The sequence below is a fragment of the Aegilops tauschii genome, chromosome 2 (assembly GCF_002575655.3).
Source record: "Aegilops tauschii subsp. strangulata cultivar AL8/78 chromosome 2, Aet v6.0, whole genome shotgun sequence".
NCBI lineage: Eukaryota > Viridiplantae > Streptophyta > Magnoliopsida > Poales > Poaceae > Aegilops > Aegilops tauschii.
Window position 1 is genome coordinate 208,531,081 of NC_053036.3, and position 10,712 is coordinate 208,541,792.

Here is a 10,712-nt window from a genome sequence, read left to right on the forward strand (position 1 = left end):
CGGCGAACCTCTCCGAGTGCTCCGGGTCTAGAGGTATCTTCTTCGTCTCTTCGGCAGGCTGGAAGGAGCCCTGCGCATCACAATCCTTGGGGTTGGGCGACAAGGCCGGGTGCTTGCCGGCCATGGCCACAACTCGTTCCAACATCTTCTTCTCCTCTGCCACCACAAGGGACTCGGCCAGCCGGCTGCTGGCCATGGCACACTCGATGGACTTCTTGTAGTCGCCGGCTACCGTGATGATCCCCTTCGAGCTCGGCATCTTCATCTTCAGGTAGGCGTAGTGGGGCACATCCATGAACTTGGCCAAAGCAGGTCGGCCAAGTAGTGCATGATAGGGGCTCTCCAAATCCACCACCTCGAACCATATTGCTTCCCGGCGAAAATGATCTTTGTCTCCGAAGAGAACATCCATTTTGATCTTGCCGATTGGAGAGCAAGATAGGCCGGGTACGATACCATGGAAGACGGTGCGGCTCGGCATGAGCTGCTTCGCTTTGATGTTCAGCTTGTCCATGGTATCGCGGTACAGTATGTTGATACTGCTTCCGCCGTCTATCAGGACGCGGGAAAATCTGGCAGCTCGCCTCTCCGTCGCGAGGGTGACGTCCAAGACCATCGCATAGGAGCCAGGCGAAGGCATCACCTTTGGGTGGTCGGCCTGGCTCCAGCTGATTGGCTTTTCCGACCAGTGCATGAACTCGGCGGTGCTAGAGGCGACTGCGTTTACTTCTTGGTGCTGCCGGCGTCGGCTGCGCTTGTTGTCGGCTTGACTAGTGAAGACGACGTAGGCGGCGTGCTCTTCGGGGAATTCGTCTTGGATGGCGCCGACTGCCGGCCGAGCCGCCGGCTGCTGGGGGGCTGGAGGCGGCGGGCCGGGAGGCGGAGGCGGCACCATCCCTTCGCCCTTGGTGATGCGGGTGAGCCAGTGGCATTTCCGGGTTGTGTGGTTGGACGGCTTCGCGCCGCTGTGGAACTTGCAAGGGGCGTCGAGTGCTTGCTCGTAGGAGAAAGACGGCTGCCAGGGCGGCCGGCCACCCTTTTTCTTTGGAGCGGGCCGCTCTTCGGGCTGCTCGTCTTCAACTGTGGCCACCTGCCGACTGGAGGAAGTCGGCATGGGGCCCTTGCGCTTGTGGTCGTTCTGGTAGGGGCGCCGGTTAGGGTCGCCGGCCGGCGTCTTGGGAGCCGGAGCAATTACTTTCCCCGAGGTGTCTACTCGCAGCTCGGTCTTCATCGAGGAGTCAGCGGTGGCGTATTTGTCGGCAATGACCAGCAACTCATCGAGGGTAGCCGGCTCGTCGCAGAGGAGTCGGTGCTTGAGGAGGGTGCCCTCTCGGCACCCGGCGGTGAAGTACTCGATGGCTTGGACCTCGTGCACTCCCTCGCAGGAGTTGCGGAGCTCGGCCCATCGCGTGAGGTAGTCGCGGGTCGACTCGTTGGGCCCCTGGATGCAGAGGGAGAGATGGCGAGGCTTGGGAGGCCGCTTGTAGGTGCTGGTGAAGTTGCGGACGAAAACTTCGGTGAAGTCCAGCCAACTGTTGATGCTGTAGGGCTTGAGGCTGTTGAGCCATGTGCGCGCCGTGCCTTGCAGCATCAGGGGGACATACTTCACGGCGACGCGCCGATTGCCGTTGGCTATGCTGACGGCCATGGAGTAGTCGATGAGCCAATCTTCCGGCTTCACTGAGCCGTTATACTTGGGCGTGTCTCTAGGGAGCGAGAACCCTTTGGGGAAGGGCTCGTCGCGGATGCGGGGGCCGAAGCATGGCGGGCCGACATCGTCTTCTTCTTCTAACGCCAAGGATCGGGCAAGGCGGTCGATCCTGTGGCGGGCGTCATTCTCGCCGACTCCTTCTCGGCGGCCGAGTCGGTCGCCGAGAGTCGGATGTGCGATGGGCGGCGGAGTGGGGCGTCTTTCTCTTCGAGGCGGGAGAGGAGGCAGGTTTCCTTGGTGCTCTACTGCTCGAGGGTGGCCCTCCGCGTCGCGCTCGATGGTGATGCGAGTTCGGCTGTGGCTGGCAGCCGGCTCCTTGTCTTTCTTCTGGCGTGCGCCGCTCGCAGTCAGCGAGCGGGACGTCGCGGCGTGTTCCCGGCGCGGGGGATGACTATCAGCACGGGCGCCGGCTTCGTGCCGTTCTGCAGCCGTGTCGATCAGCTGCTGGATCCGTCTTTTCATGTAGGGGAGCTCATCGGCTCCCAGCCCATTGAGCTCCTCTGCAGCCGCCTGAGAGGCTCGCAGATTCTCGAGCGGGGTGGCATAGACGGGGCGATCTGCGCCCAGCATGCTGGCAACGGCGGCGCCACGCTTCTGGACGAAGCCGGCTTGGCTCGGGCCGCTAGGCGGCGGCGTGCCGAAGGCGGCGCGGTCGACTTCGCGCTGGTGGGCCTCGGTGAGGCGTCTCATCGAGGCTATCTTCTTGCCCTCCGCGATGAGGGCAAGGCGGCGTGCCTCCAGGGTCTCGGCGTCGGCGTCGGCCGGGATGGGGACGGAGAGGTCGTGCATCGCCGCTTGCTGAGCGTCCCGGGCATTCTCGCCCGAGTTGGAGACGTGGCGGATGACCAGCACTTCGGTGACAGCGCTGCTGCCGCTGTCAGCTCGAGGGAGGGGGTCGTCGAAGACCACCACGTCGGAGGGGTAGGCGTCGAGCGACGCGGTGTCGGAGTCGATGAGCATCGGGTCGGTGGAGACGTGAAGTTGGTCGAGAAGGCTGACGAGGCGGCTCTCGGGGTAGTCGATGCCTGCGTCGGACGCAGGCTCGTCGGAGAGGCGAGTCTCGCCGAGCAGATCGGCGAGGCGGCTCGCTGCGCAGGCGTCGTCGACGCCTTGCAGCGCGTCGAGGCAAACGCCATCGGGCGCAGCAGGCTGGCTGCGCTCGCGGGGGAGGAAGAGGGTTCCCGTCCAGAACAGGTCTCTGGACGACGGTGCACCTGGCTCCACGGTGGGCGCCAAATGTCGGGTGGTTGGTGCGACATATGCCCAGGGATGGCTTATCATTGTGGGAGCCAATAAAACGTCGCCGGTGCCCGGAAACGGGATGAGGCGAAGACATGCACGCCGGCGAATCTTACCTAGATTCGGGGCTCTCCGAGGAGATAACACCCCTAGTCCTGCTCTGCGGGGTCTCCGCATGATCACTAGATCGATAAAAGGTAGCTACAATCGCTCCTCGAGCTGTTGAGATCAAGGGAGAAGAAGAACAAGGCTAGCTCTTGCTTCTCTCTATCTATGGTGTGTGTGCTATGCTTAGGAGGCAGCTCTATGCTCAGAGGCCAACTATGCTTAGGTGCCAACCCTTTGCATGGGTGCTCCGGGGGGTTTATGTAGGCCTACCCCCCGGGGATACAATGGTAATCCGACTGGGAACTGGTCCCAGCCGTCAGTGTCTACGCTCGCCGGCTTCTCCGCCGGCTGCTGGGTCCCGCCGGCTGCTGGGTCCCGCCGGCTGCCGGCTACTTGGTCGACAGGCTGGCCCCACCGCCTAGGGTCTTGTCGGCGGCTGCTTACTGTAGCCTCGCCTGTGATGACGAGGGCTTTGTCGAGGTAAGCGTGGCTACAGTGGGCCGCCTCGGGGGCTATCACTGTAGCCTTACCTCGTCTTGTCTCCTTAATGGGGCTCCTGCTTCGAGGAAGGGAGTAGCCGGCTTCTGGAGGCCGGCTATGCTCTTGGCCGACTGGGAAAGGACGGGCCGCCTTCGCGCCTCTCTCTGGCCGAAGGGGCCCGCAGTCCTTGGGCCGTACAGGAGTGGGTCGTGGATGACGTCGAGGCTAGCATGGCTACAGTGCCGAGCCGCACGGGAGACGGCCGTCCCGTACGGCCTCCTGTAGCCATGCCCGCCTCGGGCTTCGGGGGTAGTGCACCGCACTGTGGCCACACCCCGTCGTGTCGCCGTTATGTGGGAACAGCTTTGGTTGTTGTGGTCTCGGCCGGCTGCTGGGAGCCGGCGTCCTTCTTGGCCGGCTTCTTGGAGTCGGCCACCCCGTAGTCGTCCTGGGGAGAGGTTACCCGAGGCTGGGTCGCCTTCCGGGAGTCAGCTTTAGAGGTAGCCGGCCAGGGAAGGCGGCCCAAATGCTTGGAGTGCTTGAAGGCCCAAAGGCCTGATAATTTTTCTGAAGAACCAGGGGTAGTCGGTTGGGCTACCCGTGGCCATTTACTCCGACATTGGGAGAGTGAGAGGCTGGTGTAGTTGGTTTGATTGATTTGTTTATACATGTGGGTTTGTGTGCACAGCGGTGCCAACTCTCTCACATCACGAGAGCGGTGCCAAAATATTTTGATGTGACATTGATGCATATTATGTGGCATACTTTTGAGAAATATGGCATCAGCCACATAGTGGAAGGCAACAAATGCCCAAGCTCTTCACGTGCTCTATGAGAGGAGAGAGAGAGAGAGAGACTGAAAAAATATCACCAGCCAGCCAACCCTATTATATGAGCGAATGATATTGGTACCTCTTGATGATGCGACAATCTTATACAGCCAGCTGCTCTAATCTGTTCTCTTCTTTTGCAAATAAAAAAAGATCCGAAAGTGAAAAATGTGCTGCACTATAACAATCTCATTGAATGCCTTGATCTCCATCTTACAGAAATTGATTTGATTGACTACCGAGGCAGCACATCTGAGATTAAATTGGCTAGGTTCTTTGTTCTGGAGGCAAGTGTGCTCAAGGTAATGAGGTTTGGCGTTCTGTGGCGCAACAATGAATGGCCTGCTAATCACCGCAAGCGTCTAAGCCTAAATGACAAAGTCTCCACAGAAGCTGAATTTGTTTTTGAACATCAAGTGGCCAGAGACTCGAAAATTTATTTGCCCATTAGTGACTTGTCAGGGCGGTGGATTTTAGTTTGTACGATAATGCTGCATCCATCTAAAGTAACGAAAGTTCTTATGTAAACTTCCTAGATTCCCTCTTCGTAGGTGCAACATTACTCCTAACATTTGTAATATTAGTTTGAAACTTGTAGTATTGCCATGTCCTATTCCTGCGTTTTCAAAATCCTGCGAATCAAAGAGGTCCAGAGTTGGTGATGATGTTGTGCCTGCCATCTTTCACCAATAGCCGTCGAATCTAGATCTGACGCATACAAACCAAACTTCTCCAGTTTTGCAAAAAGATGCCCGCACTTGTTCCCTATTTACAAACAACTCATTGTCTCTCACAATCAGCCTTACCTCCTCCCACCACATCTAGAAGGCCATGGAAAAATCTAGCACGATGGCCGCTGTCGGCGCCGTCCACCCCCAATCTTCGTGTTCCGTGCAATGCACGGGCATCTACGCACGGGAAATTACTTCAAACACGGTTAGTTGTAAGCAGGCTAGCTCTGTAGCCATGGTGATAGTGACTGCAGACGGTGAGGCTGACTTATGTTATGCCAAACACGACGCCTATACTCAGGTGTCATCTCCGGCGCAGGGTCTTGGCACTTCACTGCGACGAGCAGCACATAATAATTTGACAAACGGGTAGTACAGTGCTACTACATTGGTAGTACTACTGCTAGTACTAGCACCACCGTCTGGATTTAGTAGTACTACCACGTCCATCTGGATTTAGTATTTGACTAGCAATATCTAGTAATGCATGTCACAAAAAATGTACTGCTCCCTCTGTAAATAAATACATGGTGTATTGTTTTATTCCTTCTGGTAGATGGCTCAAATCTGAAGTCTCATCAATCAGACTACTATTGTACTCACCGAGCGCTCAACTTTGTAAGCTACCAACAAAAAATTGCAATCAAAGACTACTATTGTACTCCCTCCGTACTGGTGCATTAGTCATGTTACGAAAACCAAATAGTAATCCCAAAACTTTTAGGCGCGGTGCATTAACTACCCACCTGGCCACCTCATTCCTTGTTTCTTGCCACGAAAAAAGAAATCACCCAATACAAATATGAGACGTGGGGTGCATATGCATCCAATGACTTGAGACTACTCCCTCCGTCTAGGTGTATGACAATACACCATGAAGAGTAACATACACTAGTAGCATACACATATCCCTAAACTATGTTACTACCTTTCATAGTGGGTAGTAACATAAGTATGGTAACATGCAAAGCCTCATTTATTAGGTTATAGACTCATATTGCATTGGGACATGTGATGTTACAGTAATAACTAGCTAAGTTACTGAAAATACCTCTCTCCTCATTAACTCATTGCCACATAAGCAAATTTGTTGAGTTGGACTCGATGTTATTTCTGAAGTTACTCCCACTATGGCTAGTCTAAGTCATCTTAGAGCAAGTGAAAAAGAGGAGTGGGCTCTCATGCAAGAGCCTAGCTATATGCGGATTCCTAGGCCGATATACAATAAATATTGAGAAAGAGAGAGAGAAGATGAGAAAAAGTAGTACTCTTATAGCTAACCTTATTGTATGAGTGGCTACAAGTGATGGCTCTACTATGACATGGCAACATCATATAGCCAGCAGCTGGTTATACTATTAAGTATTAACCATGCTCTTAGGTTGAGCACCATGACCAAGACAAAGGGGAAAGAGAGAGAACTTAATGTCTTTTTGCTAATTAATAGGATTACACGCAATGAACTAACCACTGCATGTCATGTTTGGTAGTCTCAAGTCATTGAAAGCATGCACGGCCCACATCTCTCATTGGTTGATATGTCACGAAATAAGAAACGAGGAGGGAGTTAATGTACCATGCCTAAGTGTTTTGGGATGAAGGGGGACACAGCTTCATTGACTTACTGCACCTGCGTTTGGGTGAATGACACGTGGGCCCAACAGGTGGCTCGCCCACCTGTCATACAGCCAAAGGCAGGTGCAGTAGAGGGCCGAGGAGTAGATGGCCAACACACACATGAATGCAACGCAGTCTGCACTTCTCATATAAAGGCTCCCCGCCAGTCCAATCTACGAAATCCGACGCACCTACGCACCCTAACCAAGGGCAAGAGTGATCACTCCAATCGCAAGGATAGTTGACTAGAAGCTACACCCATGGAGGCGATGAGCGCGAGCATCAGCCGGCTGTGCCAGATGGTCCACGACACCGGCCTGTGGCCCGGCACCGAGGAACGTCTCCAGGTCGTGCTTGAGGCCGCCCGGGAGTGAGGCCGCTTGGACGACAGCTTCGTCTCCTTGTTCGACAAGGTCCTCGTCGGCTTCCTCGACAAGTTCACCGTCGTCAAGAAGCTCGCGGACGACCTTGATGTACGCCTCCAGCCCACGCGCCCAGGCTCTGCGATGCCCGCCACCCTCAACGGCCTCTACGGTGACAACCTCTTCGACGCACTAGTGGCCCTGCGACTGCCCGCCGTCGCGCCGGAGAATGTCCACCTCGAGGTCGCGCTCGCCGCGCAGCACCTGGCGCAGCAAGACACCGTCGACATAATCACCCACGTCTAGGCACAAATCGTCCACAAGGACTACTACGTGCCAGAGGAGGACGATAGGTCACTGGCCTTCTTGAGCCGCAGGGCAACCTTGGACGGCATTGTTCAGAAGCACGTTGAGCTCGCCGCCAACACCGCTGCTCCTCACACGTCGGTTGGTGACCCGGCGCACTAGGGCGTGAGGATGTCGTTGATGGATCCGTATGTATCTTTATCTTTCCGTCAAATCCATGTAGTAGTATATGGTACTACTAGTAATTATCTTACCTTTCGCATCAACTTCATAATTTTCGTACGTACTCCATGCATGAACAGTGCCAGAACCAAACTTCTCATTACTCTAGGGAAAATCGTTATTTCTATCTATCGGTCGCGCCATGGAGCAGAACCAAATTTTACAAGTTACAAGTTCAAAAGGAAAAGCCTGCCGTGTTCACGTCGCACCCCCACATGGTTGGTCCGGCACGCCGGGAATGCATTTTGTGTTGCATTTTCACTTACAAGCGGAACCGCAGTTGAGCAAACCGACTATCGGCAAACCCCACCCCGCCCACCGCGCGATGGCTGAGAAAACAGGAGGGGGAAGAGATGGCTGTAGCACGGACTCTAAGAAAATTGGTGTCGGATGGGACTCGTGTGGGTGGCGTGTGCCGTACTGCTAGACATGAATGCTATGGCCCATGCCACCCCACTATATCAAGCCTATATCGAGGTGCTGGTTACGTAGAACAAATTTCCTGGAGTCCGTGCTCAGCCCTCCTCTATCTCTCTTCTCAGCCAGCAAGCAGACACGTGGAGCCCATCGTCTGTTTGCTCACATGCGGTCCCACATGTCAGTGAAAACGCAAGAGGACCCACTGAACCTGCACATCTTTCACCTCGACGTGCTGGTGATGAAAAACAAATCCAATAAAGATCTTTGGTGGCCGCTTTTGGAGTTACTCAAGAGTAGTAAGATTCTATTTACAGTTTAACCCAAGATGCACATCACGTGGCTTCAACTACCACTCCATTTTCTTGCATGACACGACCTGGATGCTGGATGTCCCACGTGTCGGCAAAAGGAGGAAGAACTCGACCAAATCTTCTCCACATTTAGACCGGAGGAGTAGGAAACACGGCAAGCCCTGTGCCTACATCATACTACGTACAAGCCCACCTCACGCAGTCACGCTATCACCATATTTCTCGGCCTCCGTGCGACACATAGCTCTAGTTGATCTAACTAGAACTAACTATTGGTTGGCTCTATGTGATGTGGCAACTTCATACTACTACGGATGCTGGCTATACTACTACGGCACTAACACTCCAAGAAGTGAGTCGAAAACCATTTATAAATTGAGTTTATCACATGCATATGCAAATGTACCATTCATTACATACAACAGGTCATCAACACACAATGACAACGAGGATACATGTTGGATTATAGATTAGTTCCAACAAAACATTCTAGTAAATACTAAAGTTTTCATCACACAACAAATAACAAGCAATGAAATGAACTTCAGCTCAACCACTCCTCGGCGTTGGAAACGCTTGCTGTGAACCAGAAGAGTTTGCCTCGGAAGGGCCAATACTGTCAATCTCGAGACCAATGCAGGACTAATCATCCAGGCTGAAGCGGCCTATTTCATGACCCATATTGTGATAGCCACGGTAGGGAAGCCTAGCAATGTCCGAGGTATAGATACAATGGCTTCCCATAAATGGTAGTAATGTTGTGTCAACAGCAGCTGGATCGCCTTTCACCATGATTGGATAGTTTTGTCCATGGAAGAGCGAGTTTCCTCCAAGAGTATCAATACTAAACCAGGGAGAAGGTGTTGGCGCTAGCACAGTAGTATCCAGCCCGAATACCCTGCAACGGATGTTGGAATAGGTCCGGAGAGTGTGACCATGGGAGACAACACCTGCTTCCTTAGTCACACCAGCGGGGCCCTGTATACAGACAAGAAGAGGTGATCCATCGGAATAAGTTTCCAGGCGCCACTGAGTCATGCTCGTGATCATCATCATCGTCATCTCCCCCTTGGTTATAAAAATTTTCAAGGATAGGTGGTGGAATGTTCATAGGACCTTGGAAACACAAGAAGGATAAGTAGTAAAGGGAAACTAGCTAACCCGCATGCATGTGGATGAAACAATTATAATTACGGTGGAAGACAAACGTACCAAAAGCATAAGGATTCCATGCAAAAACAGTGCCACGAGTGGTGGCAGCAAACACAAGACCCTCGTATTGAATTGCATCATAGTACTCATCCTTGTATAGAAACTAATTTTTGAGCAATATCCATCCAATCAAACTATGAAGGAAGGCAACAAGCTTGTCGAAGATAGCAACAACTACATATTCCATTAAATCCCAAGAGCGGTCGGGAACTTGACAAATTGCTATCTTCTGTAGACGACAGTCAACATGACCGTAGTTGAAAGTATGGTCATAACCGGTGTGCTCAACCTCTGGGCAGTTTGAGATTTTTGGAAGTGGAACCCGGTGACGAGTGTACACATTCACAAGTTCCCACTCGCAGTTGTACCCAATATAAACAACCCAGTCTCCATTTGTGCCTGCCCAAGCCTTACCCTCAAGCGATGGCATCTTAACATCGCACGTATCATTCTCAAGCGGCACCAACTTGCACAAGACAAGGCCTCCGTCATCCGCGCGCCAGTGAGCAGGGTCACGGTGAAGAAGATAGGGGAGATCAAACCGCTCCTGGACCCTTGGGTTCGATGTAATGATGTTATTAGTTGAGTCGAGAATGGTCTTGAACGAACCTGCCATGCTAGCCGAGGAGATGACATCGCACCGATCAATGAGTTCCTTCACCACATCATCATTCAGATCGGGGCAAGAATAACGGGGTCATTTCCGGTCTGTTCCCTCCATGGAGAAGATGATCGAACAATGGCAGAAGGAAGGGTGAAGGCAAATGGAGGAGGGAGGAAGACCGTGCGACAACAGTTCCAAATCGAGAGGGAAAGGCGAAGAGACGGTGGACGGTTGCCATGGTACACAAAGAGGCGCCCTGGCCTACATAGATGTCCGTTCGGAAATTGTACAAAAGGACTCGCCATCGTCTCACTGACATGTTGGAACAGGACACATGTCAACGAAGAGGCTAGTGGGGAGCGGACGGTTGCCACAGAGGTCACACAGTGACGACAAGGCCGTCCTATCAGACCTAGCGCCCACGCGGGATGGCTTCCGTCCCCCACACGAGCGAAGCCACTTCGCACGCCCACACGGTTGGTCCGCCATGCCGCTAGGCCAACTCCAGCGCATGCAGCTCAGACGCGCGCTCGCTCAGCCCCCTTTCCCTCGACACCCC